Source organism: Cupressus sempervirens, chromosome 1, assembly GCF_028749045.1.
Source record: "Cupressus sempervirens isolate cs-2001-9-10 chromosome 1, ASM2874904v1, whole genome shotgun sequence".
In the NCBI taxonomy this organism is placed as follows: Eukaryota; Viridiplantae; Streptophyta; class Pinopsida; order Cupressales; family Cupressaceae; genus Cupressus; species Cupressus sempervirens.
The window spans coordinates 699,246,448-699,261,032 of record NC_143118.1 but is presented as its reverse complement, the minus strand read 5'-3'; the positions used below and the strand labels follow the sequence as shown (position 1 = coordinate 699,261,032).

At 34.4% G+C, this 14,585-nt stretch overlaps 1 protein-coding gene and 1 long non-coding RNA gene across 3 annotated transcripts in view; one reads left to right on the top strand and one right to left on the bottom strand.

Moving 5' to 3' along the window:
- The window catches only part of LOC149579863 (uncharacterized), a 289,230-nt gene that overhangs the window by 182,016 nt on the left and 92,629 nt on the right, over positions 1-14,585 (top strand). The window lies entirely within an intron of this gene.
- Positions 401-13,277, bottom strand: LOC149579864 (uncharacterized). 2 transcript variants are annotated; one of them, XR_016359741.1, is made up of 6 exons: positions 12,661-13,277; positions 12,269-12,539; positions 5,966-6,057; positions 2,680-2,811; positions 1,202-1,346; positions 401-1,099 (listed from the first exon to the last, which is right to left on the bottom strand). It is a non-coding gene; the product is annotated as an uncharacterized LOC149579864 (long non-coding RNA). The 2 variants fall into 2 exon arrangements; XR_016359739.1 differs by having other exon boundaries at positions 401-1,062.

Here is a 14,585-nt window from a genome sequence, read left to right as displayed (position 1 = left end):
TGAGACAAATCCTTAATCAATTGTCTTAATATGAGACGGTAAAAAAGTTGTTTATCGTCTCAAATATTGTCTTTAACCGAGTGTCTTTAAAAATGTCTTAAAATATTGTCTCTATAAGACAATATGAAACAAAAGTCATTTTGTCTCTTTGGAGACAATACACTTTAATCCCAATTTTTGAGACAATACATGTTTAAATTCAACTATTGTTCAACTGTTGTCTATCTATTTCAATGTTATTAAAAAAAAAATTTTAAATTTTAAATTGATATTATTATTTTCCTATGATTTTTAACATCTAATATTTGAACACAATAATACAATATATTCACTATAATTATTTACAATATTTTGTTTCTTACAAAACATTCAATAATGTAGCATAACCAACAAACTTGGCTAGACAAAATATATTTAATTATTTTATTTCCGATACTTTGTTTGTTACAAAATGATGTGGGAGTTTGTCCACTACAACCAATAAATTATATCATGGAAATGGCATAGCCATCACTGAATAATAACATTGATTTTCTTATATTCTATAACCTCATAATGAAGTACTTAAACTGAATACTACACTTGTCCACATGTCCACCAAGTCTAATTGTGTAGTACAGAAGATGTTTGATTTAAATATATATTCTTATGAAGAGTTGTAATGCTCTCAACATGCCACGTCTAGAATGCCCACGTGTGGGTGCAATTGCCCAACAATGGTTATGAAACAAACAAGAAGCATCTCAATTTTCTTGGTGTCTTTTGTAGCTGAACGATAGAAACATTTAGCCAAACAAGAAGCATCTCATATTCTTCAAGGTTTTCCAGTAGCCTGAAAGAGAAAAGAAATGTAAGGATATAAGAGAACTAATCAAATGATGATGCTCATATATGCAAAATTCATCAACAAAGAAAATATGTACAGAAGAGTGGGAGCCTGTGTTGTTACCGTCACCGGTGGGGGCCTCTCTATGATAAATGCCATTGCAGGGGCTTACATCGAGAAAAATGGACTAGTCACTAGACAAATCTCTCCTTCATTGTCTTCAATACCCATAATGGCTGAATCATATATTCAATACAAAATGACATCAACATCCTACATAAGATTGCAGAAAACAGCTTGAAATTCCAATAGCACAATCTTGCAATAAATTTAGTTTCAAATGTTAAGAGACACAAGAATTGAAATATCAATTACCGTTATTAGGTTTGAAGTGTAGCCTACATATCTTTGAAATGATGGACCCTCACATACTACATGTGTTGCATTGCATCCAGTAAACCAATGATCTACACATGTTGCACCTTCTCTTTGTGCTGCCTCAGCTACCTAAACATGCATGCTTCACAAGACATTGAAAAATAAGCCTATACAGAAATACTAATATTAAGCATTCAAAATAGATGACACATTTAAGAGAACAGAAAAAATATCACATAATCTAGCAAAATTTATACAAAATAATGTTTAGGATGAAATAGGGGGCAAAATATATCTCTTTTATAGTCTGTAAGGAACCTACAACTATGAATAATAATTTTAATAGTCACAAGATTCAATGAGGAGCTCCAAGAAATAACAATGTGTTTGTCTTTTGCATCAAAATTTCAATCACGTTCTATACAAGAGGCCATCAAGCTTCAATATAGATCCCCACGAGGGGTCTCTGAGGAACCTAGGGCCATCAGGTTGATGGCTTCCTTCTAGCCCATCTAGGAAACTAGGAGCTATAAATGGCTTTTGCATACCTCTGATTCACATATATGCAAATAAAACTACAAGACAACATTTTTCACAACTTATAGCCCAACATATTCCATCTGGAAAATGCGGTTTTTCTTTATCCCAACATTGCAGTTAGGATTCTTCTCACCAACATATATCTACTTCTCTCCAAGCTTCTTTACTACCACAAGAGTTCTGTCAGCTTTGGATGCTAGGTATGATTCTGAATGAAGTTTCTTCCTTCCACTTAGAAACCCCCAACTCAACTGTCTTGCCTTAAGCACTGCCCATGAGAGCTATTAGACTTGTATTAGTCTATTCACAGTGATATAATGGCTCCCCTTTTAAGGCATGAATAGAGATACTCAGTGAATATTGAACCCTATCTCTCCAATACTCTTCAGCTTATTATCTTTGAGGTTATCATATCCCACTACTTGGCTATTAGTATTGGTTTCTTGTCCACATATTGGTGATCACAATTGTAAATTTTTTTGTGTTGATCTCTTTTGTAGGACAATCTAGGATTTTCTCTTTGTAGAATTTTTTTTTCTAAATAGATGTATTCTCCCATTGACTTATTTTAGATCAACAACATAAAAATTATTTCCTTTTCTTTAAATTTTCTATGATACATCATTAAGATGAGAAAAAAATCACTTATTGAACCAATCCAATACTCTTTTTTTTTTTTGTATTCTATCAATTATCTTGACAAAACATTGTGTTTATCCAAAACAATGATGCAAAAAACAATTATACTCCTTAATGAACCTGCAATAGGCTTAGAAAGCAATATAGCATTTTATTATTTACCTTTTTATGCATTTCACATGGCACATCCATGTCAATATACAAACAATATCCAAAGAGTACAGATCCTGCATTTTTAGAGATATTTTTGCTGGAAGATTGAGAAAATAGTTGCATAGCCTTGCTTAGTGACTTACTATCCGTATGGCTAATGAGAGGCAAACAAGAGTGCTCTACATTGGTGATTGCAACAAGTTGGGAAAATTACTCTAGAGACAATCCAGGATGTATAATGCTATTCACATTGTAAGCTGATTCGTCCAGCCTAGCTGCAAGAAGATTGAAAGACAAGTCAAACCATTAATGAATGAACATATCATTGTAGTGCATTATTTGTATCAGTCAAAATGTTTGCCACCAATAATGTAAAAGCAATTATTTGCAAACAAGAATTGAGTAATTTTGCTATGAGAAATCTCATAAGCTATTGACCCTGTACCATTTGATAGCACAGAGAATATCATTTAAACCCAAGTCTAAACAATAATTGATAAAAGGCTGCTATGAGAAATCTTGTAAGGTATTACCATGTACCAAATTTAATAGCACAACAAAACGTTCATTTAAAACTAAAGTCTGATCTCTCAATTATTCATTTTAAAAGAAAGTCAACTGTGCCATATAACCAATATTAACAAAATAAGGAGTCCATCTTTATCAGTGGTTTTTGGTTCAAGGAATCAGTGCTTTGATGTAGGAAAATATGGGAGCATATTTACAGGCCAAAATGGTATGCCAGTTATAATGCTACCTAAGAAAGCTTGAAGAAGTTGGGAAAATATGTATGTGTACCATTGGTTTTGACACAATTAACAAACCAAGCCAATGTAACAATAAAAAGGCCTCATTTCAATCCATGCTTCAATGCATGCTCAAATTTACGTCCGCCAAAGCTGCTAAATATGTTAAAGAGCTACAATAAAGGACTTAATGAAAAAAATTAGGACTTTATGAAAGAAAATGGAAAAGGTATGCAATAGAATTGATTCAACTCATATTATTTGTAAGGAAACATGCAAGCAGAAAGAGGATATCTGAACAACAAGATAAGTGCATTGAGGATGCAGATCAGGACTGTATTGGCCTCCCATCTTCCCTATGGTAGCCTGAACCTATTTCCTTACCTCTACATCACACCAATCACATTATGTTTCAATAAATGGGAATATGAGATCAAGTTGCCCAGGTGAGAGAGAACTACGCATCATAACCTAGGGATTTATCAACAAAGACATGGTGAGCTCTGTTCCATGGAATCCAAAATCATCGCAAAAGGTAATCGAGGTTTTCAAGATTTCCTGCAAGCTCCTGTTGTAAATATGATGGCTATTACTAATTACTCTAATCAAAAAATCCTGTGTAGGGAAAATAGTCTTGAGAAGCTCAAGATTGGAGCAAAGGATCTCCAGCTTAGCCATCAAGATTCATGGCAATCAGGTTGCAAATTTGTTTAGTTTTTCGCCCCTAGAGTTAATAAAAAACCAAACTACCCTCTACATGGATGGATGCAACGTGTAGAGGAAGTAGTCAGACTATGTTTGTGACAGCGCTAATAGTTCTCTTACGTCGAATGTAGGAGATTCGACAAACTGGCAGTTCTGTTATAACTAACCAACAACCTGGAAGTATTAATACCAAATTCTAATTATTGTGTGAGACAACTGACCTTTAAAATGTGAACTGATACATTAATTATATATTTAGAAATATTTAATTTTTCCTTCTCCATTTTTTTGTGTGAAAGGACCTAATAGAGAATCTAAGCCATTAAGTAAGGGTTTCAAGAGAATAAATGAAAACTTGAAAAAATAGTTTTACATTTTGTATGTGTACAATATTGAGAAGAGTAGTTTATAGTTGTTTGCAAAGATGCTGAAAAAGAACCTGTCCAATATGAAGGAAGAAAAAAACTCTTGTAGAAAATAATGTCATGGAGGTCAATAGAAGGGAATACAATTTTTTTGATCAGATATTCATTTTATGACATCAAAAAGTTTTAAGTTCAGAAAATGGGCATGCTCATTCATAAGGGAATGCATTTAACCCTTCTATGCCACAACTTTTTGTGTTAAACCATTTTGTAAGGCACCTCAGATGCTAATGAATTGCCATAATTTCTTAACCAAATCTTAAATGATTTATGATAATGGTTAATGGATCATTCAAACCCGCATAAGCGCATGTGCAATACATTGCTTTGGAAAAAATTGAAAAATATGTTATTAACATATGTAGAGACAGGAGATAATGTGATCACAGTCGGGAAAGTGGGAAGAACCATTGGAAGTCAGGCACCATGAAGTAATAGAGGATGATCTACCGAATGTGAAGTGGAGTCTATGTTTGAAACACATTTACATATTGAATGCAAGATTGGATTGTGTGAAGATCGGGCATTGAGGATGCCCTAAGTCAAATCGGGTTTGGAGTCTAGAATTGGAGTCAATAGGGTATTGTTGGTTTATACTTCCTTGTTAACTTAATCATTTTTATACAGCCAAAACAGAGCATTGGTCTTAGATAGAAACATTGGTTCAAAACAGTCATAACAAGGTTTTTGTTATGTTATCATACTTTGGGAAAGGGTGTTCATGGATGTCCTTAGGTTGCCAAGTAGTTTTAGAGGAGAATAAATCACTAACATTCTAAGTATGCAACAGGCAGAATATTGGGTTTTTCTGAGTTTAATTTGAGAAAGCTTTGTGAAATAGGAGTATGGCATCGTGATAGAGTCTTAAAGGCCCCTGTATCCAAGTTAGTTGGGTGTCTATGAAACCAAATCAGCATCTAGGGATATTTTGATAGACCTAAACAAACTAGATCCTTGAAGTATTGCCATGGTTGATAGGCTAGAGTGCCTAAACCTCTTAAATTTATAACTCTTATTATGTTTTGAATAGCTTTTACCCTACCTACTGCATCACAAGCAACCAGTTTTTGTGCTGATATTCAAAGACCAATGCAGTCATCCATCAACATCTAATATTGCTTCTCCCTATAAGCCAAATACACACATGGATATTCTGACTAAGACATCAGACAAATTTAAAAACACCCTTGGAAGTAATGCACGAATTATACTCAACTAGTATTTGATGATAGAAAACAAAGTACAGTCATGAATACTAAACATTGGCAACTAAGATTATTAGTATTGGAACCAAGAAGAATAACAAAAGTCGAATTAAGAAATAAAGTCAAAAAATATATATCTGCTATGAAAATATATGACCAGCAACTGCAATACAACATGAAATCCAATGTAGATAGCTACGTGTTGTAAGAAACAAATACAATCCAAGAAAACCTTATAAAGTTCTTTCAAAATTTGTAATTGGAAAGTGTAGATTTCATGTCCTTAAAAATCAGCTTTCAGAATCATTCCCAATAACATATAACAAATCTAACATAACATATAACTACCTGAAATGGTTTGTTGGGGTCTGTATCAATCTGAATATGCTACCTAATTCACATAACCCATTTGCATTTTACCCATCATCTCGCAGGAAGACCTGTAGTAAATACAAGTCAAAATTCATCCATTTGAGATCAAACAATGAATGAGAGGATGGAAGAGGAGAAGAAACCATATCTACTTGGAAGAGGATGATGGTAGAGATAATGTCAACTTACCTCCCATACTAAAAACTACAAGTGGTACCCAACACTACATAATAACCCAAAAGAATAATAGAAAAGAATAACAATATTACCTTGATCTCTTGATCTTATGAGTTAACCTCAACAATTTAATGAAAAAATGTGTATAAAATAACCGAATTGGATATGTTATATGAAAATAGTGCAAAGACACTATTACCTACTGGATGATATTTATTAAAGTTTTTTGCAACTCCGAGATCACAATGTAGCACAATGTGCACAAATAACACTAGAAGAAACAAAGCCTAGAAATAATACACATTATTTTTATAAGTAAAAGGCAAAGTCAAATAAAATTTAATCTATTTTTATGTTATCTTCTATGAAATATGTGTATCCATCTGTTTCCTTTTTGTTCTCTTTCTACGAGGCACTAGATGAATTGTCATTTCAGATTGCTCATTGCATTGAACATCTTCGTCATTATTCTTCTCTCCCGTATGTTGAGATGCAATGATGGTTGACTTCTGAGTTTCAGGAACATTTATTGCATCGTGTGAATGCATCTCATCTTCATGCTCACTACCAGATGCTTGAGTTGACAAGTTTGACTTTTGGGCTTCCTATACACGACACATATTTACTATTAAAACATAATTTATCTAATTAAATTAATCCATGTCATAAAATATATTAATTGCATGTATCAAATTGATCACTATTGATTAATTTGTCCCCTCCACTCATATATTGACAGCTTGATTGTGCACTTGTACACATTGTGTAATTCAAAATCCTCTATGTATATGATCCGTGTCTGGTTTTCATAGGGTTACACTAGTTTATAGCATTGAAACAAAATATTTAGTGCAGGTTTTGTGTAAGAAAACAGTGTGATGTTTTGAAAATTTGAAGTTTGGTCCTTATCTCCTATAATCTGAAATGGTGTTGGTGATGTAGACATTACCAACATGAATTAGCCACATGGTCAAGAGAAATGTGAGTCTTCCATATACACCTACATACTATTAATAACAAAATCAAATTCACTAAAGATCTTTGGATGTCATCCTCAAAAGAAATGAAGTTTCCCTACTTGACAGTTTCATAAGAAAGAACACAAATAGATTCATACTTGCAACCTTGTTCTAATCACTACCCAAGATAGAAAATAATTATTCTAAGATCTTGAGTGCCCAGGCTTTCAAAATTACAATGAATTCTTGGAGCTATAAGAATGCATTTGACTATCATCTTTAACAAGACTGGTAAAGAGAGTGGGAATATGGCAAGGACTTTTTTGTTGGGCTAGCAGTGGATAGCTACACCATGCACCTATAAATATTCATGTATTTTAGAGCCTTAGTTTTCCTTTCCATACATAACATAATAGGATAAGAGTTAAAAATTCTTATTGTATTAAATCTTACATTTTCTCCTTGGTCAATTGTTTGATTATTCCAAGCGAATCGCAACCCGTATAATAAGCAGTGATAGTCCATATAGAGAGAAATCACAACACTTTGAACACAAAATGAAATCCATTACTTTCATTAGAGGATTTGATAATTAAACAAGTCCTTTATACATGGCAGATGAGGCAAAAATAGGTGACAGAACTTACAGGCAGCGAAATACTCAACAGTGAAAGAGGAAGACATTCTAATCTAAACAACTACTTCCAAAGGCGGACACGATCTCCATTATTTATATCAATTAAGAACAGAGATTCGAATCGAATGCACATAGTGAGGTTCCATGCATGACACCCATCCTCTATGCAAGTACAACATTTTAAAAGGGTTACATCTCTGAACTGATTCTCCAAGAGAGAAAATTATAAATGTCCAGGTTAGTAGTGACAAAGTCTAAAGGAGGGAACAATAAGAATAGAGGAAAAGTAGAGGAAAGAAGAGCAGAAATCTATCACACATATCAAAACTGGCATATCATATAGCTCATTAGTGTAACATTGTTAAATACCTTGAGTCACAATTTCAAGGAATTGAAGGACGGGATAGAAGACAGGCACTCTGAACAACACAATAATAAATAACAGCTATCACAAGGGATAGGACATGGAAACAAGAAGACCTAGGCCAACAGATAGTGTCCACAGAACATGTAAAGACACGTATTGCAGGCCATGTAGAGGACAGGTAAACTATGGGCTTGTTTTTTTTATTGTATTTTATTCGAACTAAAACAAAAAGACAATGAGGAAACAAAAACCCAACCAATAGAAATCCCAAAAATTTCATAGAACAATACAGGAAAATAAAAAAGAGCAAGAAAGATGGAATTTGGTGGGATCGTTGCAACATTTACCCAATTTCCAATGCACATTTTAATGTCAAAGTCATGTGAAAACATTAGTCCCCACCTATAGCTGTAGGGACTAATAGTTCAGTTACCCATCAATACGTTACCATCTTAAATATATATCATCAAACTATCATAAGGAAGCTCCATATGCTTATTAGTTCTACCAACAGACTTATACAACTAAGGGAGTAGAAGAAGTTATCAAATAATACATAATGGGTCAATAATTTGATTCTTGCATACTATTAAGGGAATTTATGCTGTGTTCTAAAGAATTTAGCAAAAAATAGTGTATTCCACTATTGAGGTTAAGAGTATATATTTATGAGATAATACTGGTGTAGGGCACCTTAGCGAAAGCATGCAAGGAGAGTCATGTAGACTCATGAAGGAAAAATGGTCTTGATATATCTAGAGTTGAATGTAATTGAATCTATGATCCATTTTGTAGTTGACATATTTGGATGTAATAAGCCTAAGTTATAAAGGCAATATAATAGAGGTTAGGGCACTATAAGGTCAAAATGTATCTAGGAGGCTCATGAGGGGTCAATTTGTTAATCCTAGTTTAGTTTGAGATCTAAAGGCCTATAAGGTCTAAAACAAATGTAATATGGTCTCTAAGACCAATTAAAAGTTGTAAAAGCACCAAGACTGCACAAAAGTTGTAGTTTGCCCATAGTGGCAATTTAGGCCTAGTAAGGCTTGTAAGGGTTTTAGGTGTCTTTGGAAGGGTCATGAAGTTATAAAAACTTTAAAAAGGTTAGTGAAATGTATTAAAGACATATATGATTGTAAGTTGTTGAAGTTGATACTTTGTGTCAACTTAGACAACAAATTTCAATTTATAACTAACTGGTAACAGTTGGATAACTGACTGTTATAGTTAGACAGTGGTTGTTTACTGTTATTTGGGTTATTTAATAAGAAGTGTGCTGAGTTTTGAGAGGGGTAGAGTTGGTGTGGGGTCAAGAAGCCCATGTAAAAGTCTGAATCAATAAAACTATAAAGTTCTCTTCAACATTTATTTCCTTGTTTTCTCGGTACAATATGGAATAGTGAGTACCTGTGATTAATTAAAATGTATTTTTTGATTGGTTCTTAGTGTGAGGATGTTTTATTAGCCATTTCTTACTTTTTCGAAACATTCTTGTTACTTTCATTGCGTTTTGAATCAAGAATAATAAGCTGGTAGCTTCGAGACAGTGACTGGTTAAGAACAGTTAAGAACTTTTGTTTTGAAACCTTAATGCTGATAGACCTCTCCCAACCTTTGTAATCACTGTGATTGGTGAGAGAGAGGATACAAATGAATTATGTACTTGAGTCATAACCATTTTATTAAGATAAATGCAGGTTGGAGGGAAGAACCACAACAGTTGATGGTTTGCTGCTGGGATTAAGCCCGGTTTGGGACACCAGTCTTTATGAAACTGATCTAATCCACGAAAGAGGTGATTTGGTGATGCAATGTGAAGGGGGGGACCATTTATGAAGTTTTTGTACTATTGGTTTAAGTTGGGAATGAGATTAGAGGTCCGATTGAACAGGCCCTAGTTTAGTGACCCTAGAATCAAGGGTTTGGTGGCAAATGAGTTGGGTAAAGGGTAGAACCCCATGAGCATGGAATCTAGTGTTTCTCATTCTCTAGAAAGACTATTTCAATTTTTGAAGACAAGAGGATAAGTAGAATCATGAGTTATTTTGTAAACGGGAAAGAATTAGGCCTTGTTTGGTGTCACTAGGGGTAATGGATCTTGGACATGATCTAAAAGAGTCAGTGCTAAATCTTGGGGAGGATTTAAAGATCCCAAAAGGGTATCTAAATTATATTTGAGTTTTCTTAGTTGTTTGGGAAAAGTTGGAGGAAAAGTCAAATTAATGATTGGTGAAGGCTACTAGAGCCAAGGGCTAAAGGTGTGAGTTGAGTAAGGAATGAGTGACCCAGACTTAATGGGTGATTGGAACATGGTAGAAAGATTGTAAGGAGATATTTCATGAAGTTAGAATAAAGGTTGGAACCTTGGAAGACTATATGGTGCTTGGGAAGCATTAGTTACACTTGAGGGTTGCCTTGAAGACAAGTTCTTGAGGAGATTTGGAAGAAAGAAGTTGTCACAACTTGTGATAAATTGTTGTCTAACATGAATACTGATGTTACATGCCACCAGCTCTGCATCAAATACTAAGGGACACTACAGACTGGTGCCTTCAACCTTTCTTGACAGTCTAGGCAACTAAAATATTCAAAGATAGGCATATATCCTTAATCTAATCATCAAATGTAAACATATTTATATCTAGTGAGCTACAATTTTTTTTTAAGATCACCTAATCATCATATGTAAGCATATGTATATCAGCTTATCTATAACTTACTTTACAATTATCAATCACCATCAACCTAGCTACAATTTTCACTAAGAATAATATTCAAAAATAAAGAACCATCAAACAGATATGAAATACTAAAAAATCCATGAAGACGTATAAGACATTCAAACTGCTAATTTGGAAGATGTTTATACTTTCAATGCTCATGCATATCATACAGAAAGATCATCTCTCCACACAAAAAAAACTAATAAAAAATTATTAATTGGCCAATAAATATGATCCAAAAAATGATGATTGTTATTTCGTGAAAAGATCTGTTAACCATGGATAAAGTAGGGATAGTCCCAAAAGATATAAATGATGGACTCCAAGACCAAATATGCAATAGTTGACACCAACAACTATAGGATAAAATGAGGGAATGTGGATTGTTAACAGTAGTAAAGTCAAATTTCCTACTATTCTACTTTGGAGCCTTCAGAACAACATTATGCCACTGAGGAGATGGTGAGAGTATGTTAAAATGGCAGGAATACAAGTATCTGCCCATTTGCAATGCAGAATGGGGGAGGAGTTGGCACTACATTGAGAATATTGGAGGTGGCATCCATTTGTCAGGCACTCGAAAAAGGAGGCACAGAGATCAATAAGGCCCTCTCTGCCCTTTCCATCATACAACTTGACCATCACATAGTTTTAGGTGTCATAAAAGCCAAGCATTTAGAGGTCAAAAAACTCTACATTTCTTTTAGTGGGCAGGCCTGCACAAGGGCTTCAAACACCACTCCAAAACATACATCTCCATGATTTGGAGACTGTGTAGGGAAGACAAGCTAGAAATGGTGTCGTCTCTCTTGATTGACCTCAAGAAGGATGGATGCTTACTTTAAAGGCTGGTGACTATAAATCTTTTGTTTAAAAAAGAAGATATTCTAAATCAAATCTTTATTTGTGTGAATATCCATACAGATAAACTAGAAAAAAATCTTTTGAAATCATTCATGTCACTATTACGATCCTTGCTTGTGTAATTATATCTAGAATACAATCTCTTTAAAAGGTACCCGTATATCTCTCTGTAATTATCATGAAGATATTAGCAATGAAAGCTTTGTTTGTGTGAAAACCCACATATATAAACTAGATTACAATCATTTTTAAAGTTGATTTTCAGGTAACCCATTGTGAAATATTCTCTTCGGATAGCAATTATCATGTGTGGAAACTTGTTTACTCAACTATGTGTGAGAGAGTTTAATGACAAAACAGAACACATTTAAAGAACTATGTGCAGACCTTAACAAATCATAGTTTTCGAAATATAAAAGGAAGAAAACACTTTGACATTCAATACTTCATTCAATCAAAGGAAAGACTCTGTCTAACAGCTACCAAATATCTTGAAAGAAAAAAAAATATATCAATTCTTAGAGAAAGTTTAATGACTATGATTCTGACCTATGCTCGATATGGATGTTTATTTTCCCTTTGCCAATCTAGGGTAACTATTACCCGTCTTCCAGTGAATGCAGCTATCAGTATCAAGGCAAAACTGTAGATTCCCAAACTGGTAATCAACAGTGTGCGACTTGTAAACAGATGGTTGTTAGTTCCCACAGAGTAGACTGTCTGACAATCTGAACTATTTTTTTCCACGATATCATGTGTATTCCGCAGTGAACAATATCATGTGTATCCAACGGTGAACAGATCTACTATTGTGGGTAACCTACCATAAAATGAATATAAAGGGTTTCACTCAAATATTGAATTTAATATTTGCACAATACCAACATTGCAAATAGAAAAATACATGAGATCTAGTATACGTCCGTAAGCAAATTTATTACCTGTGTACTGAAGGGCAGATCTAGATATCAGAACAATAGGAAAACCCAGCTTCTTACAGAGAGACTAAACCCTAACATTTCTTTTTCTTTCCTAGCATCAAACCAAGTGCATCATTGCCAAGGCAATATGAGCTAGGTCGCGTCTCTAAGACATCGATTGGTGCAACCTTCTAGTTCTGATGGGTGGGCGAACAAAGGCATTCGATTTTCCTGATTTATCTCATTCACAATCCGTAGACTGAATAGGGGTCAGCTTTCTCGTGCTACACAGAGGAAAGGTCTTATTACCCCTATGCTCCTCACTCAGCCTCGTCTGATTACCCCGTGAATCCTTCACTCTGCCTCGTCTGATTACCGTTGAATCCCTCACTCTGCCTCTTCGTGAATCAGGCACAGAACCATGGAAGAAAAGAATTAGGGCATATAAAATAAAAATTGGAAGTCTCACACAAATAGCCAGATCAAAGGCCTTGCATGATGATCCTTCCCCCCGCTTCGATAATTTCAGCAGATCAAGCCTCGGTCCTTGCCTTTGGAGAAGTAGCAAACGTTGAGTTCCTGTGGTAGAACCACGAGTTTAGAGTGGTCGTGAACTAAGGATTATAATAATGATAGCTTCGTTAAACTCAAAATGTGCTTTTGTCTTTACTCGAGAACAATTATAAATTAAAATATATAATTTAATTAATTAAAATGTGTTTAAGACGAAAATAAGATTTTGTCTTTATTTATCATCGTAAATAGCTATGCCGCGTAGTAGTGTTAACATTGATGTCAATTTCCTTAGTCGTAAATACAAGGGATATCGGGGTGACAGTCTTAGCCGAATGGGAGAGGGAGGATGGAGAAAAACCATTCATTTCAGAAGCATTAAAGGAGGAGTATGGACGCCCAACTGTCTCTTGCTGTCTCGGGAAACTCTCTCATTTCTCCACTTCTGCTGATTTTCGCAAATTCACTTCTTATTAAGAGTCTATTATAACATATTGAGAAAAATCAATCTTCCTTGTTAGAATATTGCTTTTAAATCACCTATTAATAGAAGCTGACCGTGCATTTTCATTTAAATAATAGTTGTATAAAGTTTTGAAATTTTAAGTCGGTATAACAAGGTAAAACGTATCACGAAAGCACAAATCTAGTGGTATCGCCATTCAAAAGTCGAAGTAAATGTAAACTACTACTATTATTATTAAATGCATTTGCAAAACGCGTGAGCTTCGAGTAAAACGTAAAGTTTAAAAAAACAATTAAAATTTAGTGCATTTGCATTGAAAATAGTTTGGAGGAGTTAATATTGGACCTTTAGGGTTTACGGAAACTAAGTATATATAGAAGGAGAAGATCTCATATTCGTCGACAATTCAAGCACACTAATCTTAATCATACGAAACACTTGTGAAACAACACATGGACCGTGAGGATATTTTTCGTCTCTTCTATGACAATCCAAATGCGTCATTCGGTGCATATGGATCATTTACAACTGACATCCAGTTTATGGAACTCCTTGGTGGAGTCCGTGATTCGATTAATGAAGAGCTTTCTAGAATGGAAGATGAAGAGTTTGATAGAGTGGAAGATGTACCTGCAAAAAAGGAGAGTTCAGAAGTCTTGTCTATGATCCAAATCTCATACAACCATATTAGTGAAGGCTCCAAATGTACAATTTGCCTTGATGATTTTGAGTTGGATGAACAAGTATCAAAGATGCCTTGCAATGAGAACCACATATTCCATGCTAACTGTATTCGCGCATGGTTGGAGAGGCAAAATACATGTCCAATCTGCAGAACGCAGCTTCCCAAACAAGGCAAAGCTGCTGTCGATGTTTAAAATTACAATAAAAGCTCGTAAACATGATTTGTAACCAAGTCATTTGAGTTGTAATAAAAGTAAGCTATCACTTACTCGAAGAACAGTTT